Here is a 13,525-nt window from a genome sequence, read left to right on the forward strand (position 1 = left end):
ATTTCGTATTTTGGCTGTCAGACGGTTTATGGAGAATTATTTGCTCTGCCTTTCTTTTATTGTGCTAGGTCCGTTATTTTGTATTCTGGCTTCGGGACCACCTGTAAAGATCCTTGTTTCACCATCTCTGCCTACTGCCTACTGTATATCCTGCACCGCACCTGGGTCACACCTCACACCAACCCTTACAGGTATGCAGAAATAACACATAAAAAGAAACCACATACCTTATAATCAGCTAAAGTTGGGGTGTACAGCCTGCAATCAAATGATTCCTGGTAAGAGAGAGAATAATATAGGCTACAACACTATCTGGATAATGTAAACATAAAAACAAACAGTCAAAAAGTATTGAAACTGTGTGCTGAAACAGATGGATGTTGATTGTACAGTGATTTGATTGTATTCCATCAGACACTGAGTGTACATAACATTAGGAACACCTGCTCTTTCCATTAAATAGACTGACCAGGTGAATCCAGGTGAAAGCTATGATCCCTTATTGTTGTCACTTGTTAAATCCGGTTTGAGTGTGTCAAAACTTGCAACGCTGTTGGGTTTTTCACGTTCAACAGTTTCCTGTGTGTATCAAGAATGGTCCACCACCCAAAGGACATCCAGCCAACATGACACAACTGTGGGAAGCATTGGAGTCAACATGGGCCAGCATCCCTTTGAAACGCTTTCGACACCTTGTAAAGTCCATTCCCGACGAATTGAGGCTGTTCTGGGAGAAAAAGGGGGCACAACTCAAGATTAGGAAGGTGTTCCTAATGTTTCGTACACTCAGTGTATATTTAATGAGGTAATATGTTGTTTTATTTTTTTACTGAAAACATTTTATTACCATCTTGTGAACTTCCTCCTTAATGAATTTTCGCACAATTTGGTGAATTTCTTGACTGCAAATGGCTTGTCCATAAGCCTGTTTCATTGTCATGGCAATGAAGAAGAGAAGCCACAGCAAAACAGTTAGAAGAGAGTCAGTTCTCTGTCTCCTCAGCATGGCATGGGCCCACTCTGTCACATGAGTTTCATATCAGTGGGAAAGTAGCTTAAAATGAGGAGAACTAGTTTAAAATCCCCCATTGTTTTGTGGTTGAGCAGCTTGTCCATGTCATCTGCAGCCTTCTTAGTGGAACAATATATATCCTGTGTGTCCTGGGAAGCAGCAATAGAGATGAGGCAAGACTCCAGCTATTTGCCTCCTTCTTTTCCAAAAGTGGGGAGCCTTCTGGCTGAGGGGTAAAACATTATTCTATCTTCCTGGTGACTTATTATGCAGCATTTATCTCGTGTGTCCTGGAAAGCAGCAGAAGAGATGAGGCAAGCCTTCAGCATCTGCCTCCTTTTTCTTGGCTCGCTCCTCACTGTTGAGAATGAGTGAGAACAATGCTTATGGAGAGAATATTGCTGACATTTATGTTAGAGATGTCATACATCATTCAGCACTGATTATTAAGGGTACAACATTTACATTTTGTTAATCTATGTAACCTACTTGAAAAAATAAATAACATTTAAAAGGAGAACATGGCTGCCATGGAAATTGGAATGTTATTGAGAAATGACATTTGTTTTATATGGATAACATTCTTCACTAAGCGTAATACATTTATAATAATAGGGCTATAATATTGCCTATTTAGAGGCATGGAATGGAGACATGACATATTGGACACCGGACAAAGACATGACTCAAATGAGCATATAAATGACATAATAGGCCTAATATATTTTGAATCCACCGGTGGCACCTTGTGTGACCATAAAAGTCTGTGTGCAACCATGCACAGTAAAATAATTTGGTTGCAAAGGTTACTGGCCTGCCATACACCTTAAGGCTGGTTTTCAGTTTGTCTGTCGACAGTTGTTGCAGTGACATCATGAACATTCTATTGTCATTCGACATCATACTTATCGTTGTCGTTATGAAAAAGTATACACACAAAAACGACAGGCTGCATGACATCAGCAGCCTGGTGGTCCAAAATAGCATTACTGCTGTATTCTAACACCAATAAACCATCCTTAAAAAAAGTAATTAATTATTGATGGTTATAGGTTTAAATCCTATGCATGAACATTATTACGCATATTAATCGATAATGATGGAAAATAAGATATGCAAGATATTTGAATGGATATATATTTTTAAATAGCTATATATATATATATATAAATATATATATTTATATATTTATTGAGGTGAGAGCATTGGAAATGCTTTTGGCGGTTGACCTGCTTCTGTTTTGAGGGTGGCACTGTGTGCTGTTTTTGATGGATGGGTCCTGGCCTCTCGGGGGCCTAGGGATTCGGGGGGACGGGGGTGGTATGCTGAACACTGGGATGACGGCCCAACTTGGGATGGGGACGGGCTTTAGCGGGGGAAATAGTGGAGAACAATTGGAGGGTTACTTAGTAGCAATGCAAATATCATGGTACAGCTATATGGACAGTCAATCGCTATGGTATTTTTTATTGGTACATTTACAAACATATATAATGATAAATAGATTTGAAACTTGTATCCCATTATGGTATGTGGTGAAATAAGTATAGCCAGTTATAATTGTAATGGCAGATAATAACAAAAGAAGAACAATATTTACATGGCTCCAAGAGAAGGAATATAATATCTATTGTTTACAAGAAACTCATTCAACAAATCTAGATGAATATAAAAGACACCTGACAACAGAAGCAATCAATCAGTCAGATTCCAAACTCTCCACCATGGCCAAGACCAAAGAGCTCTCCAAGGATGTCAGGGACAAGATTGTAGACCTACACAAGGCTGGAATGGGCTACAAGACCATCGCCAAGCAGCTTGGTGAGAAGGTGACAACAGTTGGTGCGATTATTCGCAAATGGAAGAAACACAAAATAACTGTCAATTTCCCTTGGCCTGGGGCTCCATGCAAGATCTCACCTCGTGGGGTTGCAATGATCATGACAACGGTGAGGAATCAGCCCAGAACTACACAGGAGGATCTTGTCAATGATCTCAAGGCAGCTGGGACCATAGTCACCAAGAAAACAATTGGTAACACACTACGCCGTGAAGGACTGAAATCCTGCAGCGCCCGCAAGGTCCCCCTGCTCAAGAAAGCACATATACATGCCCGTCTGAAGTTTGCCAATGAACATCTGAATGATTCAGAGGAGAACTGGGTGAAAGTGTTGTGGTCAGATGAGACCAAAATCGAGCTCTTTGGCATCAACTCAACTCGCCGTTATTGGAGGAGGAGGAATGCTGCCTATGACCCCAAGAACACCATCCCCACCGTCAAACATGGAGGTGGAAACATTATGCTTTGGGGGTGTTTTTCTGCTAAGGGGACAGGACAACTTCACCGCATCAAAGGGACGATGGACAGGGCCATGTACCGTCAAATCCTTCCCTCAACCAGGGCATTGAAAATGGGTCGTGGATGGGTATTCCAGCACGACAATGACCCAAAACACACGGCCAAGGCAACAAAGGAGTGGCTCAAGAAGAAGCACATTAAGGTCCTGGAGTGGCCTAGCCAGTCTCCAGACCTTAATCCCATAGAAAATCTGTGGAGGGAGGTGAAGGTTCGAGTTGACAAACGTCAGCCTCGAAGCCTTAATGACTTGGAGAAGATCTGCAAAGAGGAGTGGGACAAAATCCCTCCTGAGATGTGTGCAAACCTGGTGGCCAACTACAAGAAACGTCTGACCTCTGTGATTGCCAACAAGGGTTTTGCCACCAAGTACTAAGTCATGTTTTGCAGAGGGGTCAAATACTTATTTCCCTCATTAAAATGCAAATCAATTTATAACATTTTTGACATGCGGTTTTCTGGATTTTGTTGTTGTTATTCTGTCTCTCACTGTTCAAATAAACCTACCATTAAAATTATAGACTGATCATGTCTTTGTCAGTTGGCAAACGTACAAAATCAGCAGGGGATCAAATAGTTTTTTCCCTCACTGTATATGTGTATATGAATGTGTGTATGTATGTATGTATGTATGTATGTATGTATGTATATATATATATTTACGAGAAAAAAAACATATGGGGGATTGGAAGTGATGCAGACAATTACATTGATTACATTGATGGAAGTTACAATCTGAAATATTAAAGCTGATCTACCCCCTAAAGTATATATATATATATATATATATATATATATATATATATATATACACAGTGAGGGAAAAAAGTATTTGGTCCCCTGCTGATTTTGTACGTTTTCCCACTGACAAAGAAATGATCAGTCTATAATTTTAATGGTAGGTTTATTTGAACAGTGAGAGACAGAATAACAACAAAAAAATCCAGAAAAACGCATGTCAAAATTTTTATAAATTGATTTGCATTTTAATGAGGGAAATAAGTATTTGACCCCTCTGCAAAACATGACTTAGTACTTGATGGCAAAACCCTTGTTGGCAATCACAGAGGTCAGACGTTTCTTGTGGTTGGCCACCAGGTTTGCACACATCTCAGGAGGGATTTTGTCCCACTCCTCTTTGCAGATCTTCTCCAAGTCATTAAGGTTTCGAGCCTGACGTTTGGCAACTCGAACCTTCACCTCCCTCCACAGATTTTCTATGGGATTAAGGTCTGGATACTGGCTAGGCCACTCCAGGACCTTAATGTGCTTCTTCTTGAGGCACTCCTTTGTTGCCTTGGCCGTGTGTTTTGGGTCATTGTCATGCTGGATTACCCATCCACGACCCATTTTCAATGCCCTGGTTGAGGGAAGGATTTGACGGTACATGGCCCTGTCCATCGTCCCTTTGATGCGGTGAAGTTGTCCTGTCCCCTTAGCAGAAAAAAAAAACAAAAGCATAATGTTTCCACCTCCATGTTTGACGGTGGGGATGGTGTTCTTGGGGTCATAGGCAGCATTCCTCCTCCTCCAAACACGGCGAGTTGAGTTGATGCCAAAGAGCTCCATTTTGGTCTCATCTGACCACAACAATTTCCCCCAGTTCTCCTCTGAATCATTCAGATGTTAATTGGCAAACTTCAGAAGGGCATGTATACAGTGGGGAAAAAAAGTATTTAGTCAGCCACCAATTGTGCAAGTTCTCCCACTTAAAAATATGAGAGAGGCATGTAATGTTCATCATAGGTACACGTCAACTATGACAGACAAATTGAGAAAAAAAATGCAGAAAATCACATTGTAGGATTTTTAATGAATTTATTTGCAAATTATGGTGGAAAATAAGTATTTGGTCACCTACAAACAAGCAAGATTTCTGGCTCTTACAGACCTGTAACTTCTTCTTTAAGAGGCTCCTCTGTCCTCCACTCGTTACCTGTATTAATGGCACCTGTTTGAACTTGTTATCAGTATAAAAGACACCTGTCCACAACCTCAAACAGTCACACTCCAAACTCCACTATGGCCAAAACCAAAGAGCTGTCAAAGGACACCAGAAACAAAATTGTAGACCTGCACCAGGCTGGGAAGACTGAATCTGCAATAGGTAAGCAGCTTGGTTTGAAGAAATCAACTGTGGGAGCAATTATTAGGAAATGGAAGACATACAAGACCACTGATAATCTCCCTCGATCTGGGGCTCCACGCAAGATCTCACCCCGTGGGGTCAAAATGATCACAAGAACGGTGAGCAAAAATCTCAGAACCACACGGGGGGACCTAGTGAATGACCTGCAGAGAGCTGGGACCAAAGTAACAAAGCCTACCATCAGTAACACACTACGCCGCAAGGGACTCAAATCCTGCAGTGCGAGACATGTCCCCCTGCTTAAGCCAGTACATGTCCAGGCACGTCTGAAGTTTGCTAGAGTGCATTTGGATGATCCAGAAGAGGATTGGGAGAATGTCATATGGTCAGATGAAACCAAAATATAACTTTTTGGTAAAAACTCAACTCGTCATGTTTGGAGGACAAAGAATGCTGAGTTACATCCAAAGAACACCATACCTACTGTGAAGCATGGGGTGGAAACATCATGCTTTGGGGCTGTTTTTCTGCAAAGGGACCAGGACGACTGATCTGTGTAAAGGAAAGAATGAATGGGGCCATGTATCGTGAGATTTTGAGTGAAAACCTCCTTCCATCAGCAAGGGCATTGAAGATGAAACGTGGCTGGGTCCTTCAGCATGACAATGATCCCAAACACACTGCCCGGGCAACGAAGGAGTGGCTTCGTAAGAAGCATTTCAAGGTCCTGGAGTGGCCTAGCCAGTCTCCAGATCTCAACCCCATAGAAAATCTTTGGAGGGAGTTGAAAGTCTGTTGCCCAGCGACAGCCCCAAAACATCACTGCTCTAGAGGAGATCTGCATGGAGGAATGGGCCAAAATACCAGCAACAGTGTGTGGAAACCTTGTGAAGACTTACAGAAAACGTTTGACCTGTGTCATTGCCAACAAAGGGTATATAACAAAGTATTGAGAAACTTTTGTTATTGACCAAATACTTATTTTCCACCATAATTTGCAAATAAATTCATTAAAAATCCTACAATGTGATTTTCTGGATTTCTTTTCCTCATTTTGTCTGTCATAGTTGACGTGTACCTATGATGAAAATTACAGGCCTCTCTCATCTTTTTAAGTGGGAGAACTTGCACAATTGGTGGCTGACTAAATACTTTTTTTCCCCACTGTATGTGCTTTCTTGAGCAGGGGGACATTGCGGGCGCTGCAGGATTTCAGTCCTTCACGGCGTAGTGTGTTACCAATTGTTTTCTTGGTGACTATGGTCCCAGATGCCTTGAGATCATTGACAAGATCCTCCCGTGTAGTTCTGGGCTGATTCCTCACCGTTCTCATGATCATTGCAACTCCACAAGGTGAGATCTTGCATGGAGCCCCAGGCCGAGGGAGATTGACAGTTATTTTGTGTTTCTTCCATTTGCAAATAATTGCACCAACTGTTGTCACCTTCTCACCAAGCTGCTTGGCGATGGTCTTGTAGCCCATTCCAGCCTTGTGTAGGTCTACAATCTTGTCCCTGACATCCTTGGAGAGCTCTTTGGTTTTGGCCATGGTGGAGAGTTTGGAATCTGATTGATTGATTGCTTCTGTGGACAGGTGTCTTTTATACAGGTAACAAACTGAGATTAGGAGCACTCCCTTTAAGAGTGTGCTCCTAATCTCAGTTTGTTACCTGTATAAAAGACACCTGGGAGCCATACATCTTTCTGATTGAGAGGGGGTCAAATACTTATTTCCCTCATTAAAATGCAAATCAATTTATTTCATTTTTGACATGCGTTTTTCTGGATTTTGTTGTTGTTATTCTGTCTCTCACTGTTCAAATAAACCTACCATTACAAATGATAGACTGATCATTTCTTTGTCAGTGGGCAAACGTACAAAATCAACAGGGGATCAAATACTTTTTTCCCCTCACTATATATATATGGTTCGGATTTCTAAACTTTAAATATTGTTAATCATCAGTTATACTAGAGACATGAGGAGTGCCATAGTCTGGTTTATACACCAGAAGTTAATGGTTATCTGTAGGATGAATGTATATGGTGGGGTCCATGAAGGTTGGATAGTAGCCAGGGGTTTTTGGAATGTACTGAGTAGAGGAGAGGCAATCACATGATTGCCGTCGCTGATATGGGTGGAGCGCTTTGGATTAGAGAGGAATGGGGTTGAGGTTAGGTCAGGTCACATTAAGGGAGAAGGAGCAGTTTATTACCCACATCACTTAACTTCCTGCCGAGCAATGAAGATGTAATGTTTGGAGGGAAGGAGTTCACCTAAATTGGAGTTTATATATCTGTGCTGGTTGGAACATGTTTTTTGTCTTATGCAGCTGTGGGACCCAGTGGATGAATAAACTTGGTTGAGCTTTAGTAATCATCCGTGAGTTTTACTCGGTTTGTTTAGAACCTAACAGATGGCACTGCGAGCAGGGTTCACCACGATTTACAGTCGAACTACAGAGTCAGAATCAGTGAAGTAGGAGCTGGCACCAAAAACAAGGTAGGCACAGTTCATACACCTGTTACCCCTCATTCTGACATCTTGGGGAGATGAGAATCATAGGCTGAACAATTATAGGATACGGACCCATTATGTAACGACCGGTCGTAAATTATGGTGTAGGGTAGGTTCCATAAGGATAGGTCCCGAGATCCATGAGTGACATTACAGTGTAGGGTAGGTTCCGTATAGGATAGGTCCCTAGTGGGAGTATTCCCCTGCGAGATCTGTAAGGGGGACGAAAGTCCCAGCCGCAGTGGCAGTGAGGAAGTAGAGTGTATGTGGATAGTGATAAAAGGTTGCCTATAAGTTCTGGAGGAGAGTCTCATCCATGGTTAGAAAATAAAAAATATATTCAAACGTTGTTTGAACATGATTTGTGTGTATTAGCACTAGCAATTAGGAGAGAGGTTGGTTTATGCCCTATTGGGGCGGGAACCGAGACAGATCATGTGGAAATAGGAAAACGACAGTGAATAATTTTGGTAATGAGTGTTGTCAACAACAGTGATAATGGAGGCGTAACACTGGAATAAGACATTAGGTCACCCGTATTCTCCAGTAGTAAATTGGCAGAAGCTTCAGTATTGTGTCTAATACAAGGTATCAGGTCCAGTGACCAAATGATTAGGTAACAATACCGTAACTACTCTCCAGGAAGTGGATATCACTACCTTAAAAAAACAGTTAAAATTGGCATGTATTATAGCGTGGGTGCAGAGATCTAAACACCCTGGACACCGTCGGGAGAGGCTTCGGAATAATAACTATTGGCATAGTGACCAGCGGCGATTCTCCCTGTATATTGGGGCAGGAAACTTTTAAATAGCGGTGTATGGCCTCGGGTGCGATCAATAGTGGTACATAGAGATGACAGTTTCTGTGTGAAGGGAAATGTAAGAGATGTAAGGATGTAAGGCTTTAATTGTCCACAAGAGGTCACAATGTCCTTCTTCTTAGTTGTCTGTTTACTTTCCCTCTTTCTAGAAGTGGTCTTCTGAGTATGGCTAATCAGCCGTGTCGATGATCCCCTGTGGGGTGATGAGCAGTGTAGTAGACGATGGTTTGAAGAGAGTAACAGGATGGTCCCACTTAAATTCACCTTCTTAGATACAGTACTTAGAACAGCTACTCAGCCGTAACATTGATTGTTAGTGGAGGCAACTTTGTTGTCTTCACCTCGTGTTGATTTCCAGGGTCGGGACCAATATGGACAAAAGCTGCAGCTTGAGGTCTGTCTAGTCTGATCTGATAATTCTTATCTCAGTCTTTTATGCACTCTGGTAAAGAGGGGCATTTCTGTCATACTGACACGCTCTCTGAGCTCCCTCGGGCGTGGCTAGTTACGAGGCAAAAGTATTATTATCACTATGATTTTGTTAGAACGCTAAAACCACATTCCTATCTTCACGAAAACATTGTCTTCCTCCTTGATATTTTCTACACAAGGTAAAGGATGTAATCCTGATATCCACAGTGTAAAAGCTCTTCAAGTCACAATGTTTTCGTTATAACGCCTTTATACCATTTTTCCCAACGTTTGAATGTTGAAATACAGTTGAAGTCGGAAGTTTACATACACTTAGGTTGGAGTCATTAAAACTCGTTTTTCAACCACTCCACAAATTTCTTGTTAACAAACTATAGTTTTGGCAAGTATGTTAGGACATCTACTTTGTGCATGACACAAGTAATTTTTTCAACAATTGTTTAAAGACAGATTATTTCACTTATAATTCATTGTATCACAATTCCAGTGGGTCAGACATTTACATACACTAAGTTGACTGTGCCTTTAAACAGCTTGGAAAATTCCAGAAAATGATGTCATGGCTTTAGAAGCTTCTGATAGGCAAATTGACATCATTTGAGTCAATTGGAGGTGTACCTGTGGATGTATTTCAAGGCCTACCTTCAAACGCAGTGCCTCTTTGCTTGACATCATGGGAAAATCAAAAGAAATTAGCCAAGACCTCAGAAAAAAAATTGTAGACCTCCACAAGTCTGGTTCATCCTTGGGAGCAATTTCCAAACGCCTGAAGGTACCACGTTCATCTGTACAAACAATAGTACGCAAGTATAAACACCATGGGACCACGCAGACGTCATACCGCTCAGGAAGGAGACACATTCTGTCTCCTAGAGATGAACGTACTATGGTGCGAAAAGTGCAAATCAATCCCAGAACAACAGCAAAGGACCTTGTGAAGATGATGGAGGAAACAGGTACAAAAGTATCTATATCCACAGTAAAACGAGTCCTATATCGACATAACCTGAAAGGCCGCTCAGCAAGGAAGAAGCCACTGCTCCAAAACCACCATAAAAAAGCCAGACTACGGTTTGCAACTGCACATGGGGACAAAGATCGTACTTTTTGGAGAAATGTCCTCTGGTCTGATGAAACAAAAATAGAACTGTTTGTCCAATTTGTAAGTCGCTCTGGATAAGAGCTTCTGCTAAATGATGTAAATGTAAAATAATGACCATCGTTGTGTTTGGAGGAAAAAGTGGGTGCTTGCAAGCCAAAGAACACCATCCCAACCGTGAAGCACGGGGGTGGCAGCCTCATGCTGTGGGGGCGTTTTTCTGCAGGAGGGACTGGTGCACTTCACAAAATAGATTGCATCATGAGGAAGGAAAATTATGTGGATATATTGAAGCAACATCTCAAGACATCAGTCAGGAAGTTAAAGCTTGGTCGCAAATGGGTCTTCCAAATGAACAATGACCCCAAGCATACTTCCAAAGTTGTGGCAAAATGGTTTAAGGACAACAAAGTCAAGGTTTTGGAGTGGCCATCACAAAACCCTGATCTCAATCCTATAGAAAGTCTTTGGGCAGAACTGAAAAAGCGTGTGCGAGCGAGGAGGCCTACAAACCTGACTCAGTTACACCAGCGCTGTCAGGAGGAATAGGCTAAAATTCACCCAAGTTATTGTGGGAAGCTTGTGGAAGGCTACCTGAAACGTTTGACCCAAGTTAAACAATTTAAAGGCAATGCTACCAAATACTAATTGAGTGTATGTAAACTTCTGACCCACTGGGAATGTGATGAAAGAACGAAAAGCTGAAATAAATAATTCTCTACTATTAGTCTGACATTTCACATTCTTAAAATAAAGTGGTGATCCTAACTGACCTAAAACAGGGAATTTTTACTATGATTAAATGTCAAGAATTGTGAAAAACTGAGTTTTAATGTATTTTGCTAAGGTGTATGTAAACTTCCGACTTCAACTGTATATTGTCCCAATGTTAATTGTTGGATGTTGAAGTTTTTGGGCGGCAAAAGTCTCTGAAACAAAGGACATTCCATTCACCATAGGTCCCCTGTAGCTCAGTTGGTAGAGCATGGCGCTTGCAACGCCAGGGTTGTGGGTTCGTTTCCCACGGGGGGGCCAGTATGAAAAATGTATGCACTCACTAACTGTAAGTCGCTCTGGATAAGAGCGTCTGCTAAATGACTAAAATGTAAAAATACTAGGATGCCAGAGATAGAATCTATTGCCAGTTTTCCGAAAATCGGGATTGCTTCCATCCCACAGGTGATCCTAGCATAAGACCTCATTAGGTCTTCCATCGCGCGTGTGCGCCTGTGAACATAGTAGGTACACACGCCAAGGGCAATAAGACCAAGGATCATGGTAACAAAAATGGGTTCAACTAAAAGTGCCTCATTCAGTACGTTAAGATCAACAGTCATCGGTCCCTCATACTGAATTTGGTTTTGAATAGCTGGTGGTAACTCAAGGGAACGTTTAGCATTAAGCGTCTGGCATTTCAATATCTGTGTCTATCCTGTCGTCAGGAAGTTGGTATAGGGCTAGGTCGTCTATGTGGATAATCGCTCCCTCTGGTACCTTAACAAAAATTGTCTGATTGGGGAGGTTCAGTTGGGTGGTTGAGTCATGGCGTTCGTAAGTCATAGTGGCGGACGTAAATGGGGTGTTGATCAGCCATTGATTCCCTACCACTTCCACTTCCGCGTGGTGGTGACTCCACCTCTTGCTGCTAGTTTGGCTCTACAGCGTTCTTCGCTGGTGATAGGATTAAGGCCACAAAGGCGCTCAGTGTTATCCCTGACGAAGGGTTTGCTAGTAGTGGACGTCTTTGATTAGAGTACACATTAACAGGTTAGGGGTGAGATAGAAATCTGGATTGTGATCCTGATAAGCTACGACTGGAGGTGTGATGATTTTCACATGGGTGCTGTCGTGCCAAAATCCTACGTTTAGAACTGTTTTCATCCTATAGATATTCTCCAGTTCAACAACCAGCCGCGTCAGTAAAAAATCCCACTTCATTTCGATTAACATCAATGTGATTTGGAATTGCAGACCCCAGACTATAGGCCAGGTGTGACTGTACTGGCTTTATCATGGTTGTGGTAGCTGAGGTCAATATGTTGTGCACCATTGAGAGGGGCACTAGATATGAGGGGATTCTATTCATGGCCAAGTGGTCCATAGAAGAGCTAACTTCACGGAGAAAATCCTCCAACAACAATCGAACCAATTGGACATGGGCATAGTCATGGTTCATGACCTCTACTAGCTTGCCTACCGACAGGAGGGTTTTGTTCAGGAGAGTAGCGTGTGTGTTTACCACCAGAATAGTGTCCTGGAGAGACCTTCCCACATGCTGCAACCTGAGTGCCTGTTATTGCATCTGTTGCTGGATAAGTGGCATCTCTTCAGTAATCTCCCTAACATTTCTTTTGACCATGGCTAGACTGACTGCATTGACGGCAGTGGTACCTAGAGCAAATAGTGACCCTATGGCTGCACCTATTGAGAGTAGCGCCCAGAGGAATCGTTTTTCTCGCCTGGGCTCTGCTAGTTCTGACTGGGTGACTGTGAACTTTTGGAGTTGGGCCAACATGTGGGCAGTGTCTAGCTGAGCGTGCTTAACTGCCTGGGTGGTCCAGTCATCCCCGGCCCAACTCATATGTGCTGCAGGGGAAATGTGTTGACGGTACACGTTCTCTGCATCTAGACGGACGTACACCCTCTGCGTGTGTACTCTGCAGTTGGTTATAAGGAGTCCTGGATCATCACGGAGAACGATTCCCGTAGGGGGTCCACTCGTGAGTACATCTGCTGGATAGGTTTTGACCAGGGCGCAGAGTGTCAGGATCATCCAAAGGAACTCCATCCTACAAAAACGTATAATTAGAGAAACTGTTTGATTATTTCAGTTGTGTTTTTTATCTTTTTCTTTTTTTTTTAAGAAAAACGTTTTGACAACAAATGTAGCTGATTTTACTATTTTGAACAGCACAATGCAGGACAATATCAACAATGACAACGAAATGTGTGTCTTGTAGCTGGGAAGAGAAGAAAATATGTTAGGTGCGATGTACTGACCTCCCAGAAGGGATCAGCTGAGAATACTTAAGAATTATGTTAGTACCTCTGATTGGCTAGGTTTCTATCTATTCGGGGCTGGCTTTGCACCCCTTCTATTCCCATGGAAGGAGTGTACACCTTGATTTGGTTCCTGTGGACCCACTTGAACGTGATGTTCTGTCGACCTTTGCTGATTCTGATTTGATAAGCAACA

At 42.3% G+C, this 13,525-nt stretch overlaps 1 long non-coding RNA gene across 5 annotated transcripts in view; it reads right to left on the reverse strand.

Annotated features, from left to right (window-relative positions):
- Window positions 1–13,525, reverse strand: part of LOC311106281 — a 47,589-nt gene that overhangs the window by 10,080 nt on the left and 23,984 nt on the right. For 2 of the 5 annotated variants that reach the window (XR_014610306.1, XR_014610307.1), the window contains exons 2-4: window positions 12,875–13,118; window positions 848–1,370; window positions 228–275 (exon numbers count right to left, since the gene is read on the reverse strand). This is a non-coding gene — a long non-coding RNA (uncharacterized lncRNA). Of the gene's footprint in view, window positions 1–227; window positions 276–847; window positions 1,371–2,241; window positions 2,809–12,874; window positions 13,119–13,525 lie in introns of those variants that run through there. The other 3 variants (XR_014610305.1, XR_014610308.1, XR_014610304.1) reach the window with 3 other exon arrangements.

This window comes from Coregonus lavaretus (genome assembly GCF_964263955.1).
Source record: "Coregonus lavaretus genome assembly, chromosome: 30".
Classification (NCBI taxonomy): Eukaryota; Metazoa; Chordata; class Actinopteri; order Salmoniformes; family Salmonidae; genus Coregonus; species Coregonus lavaretus.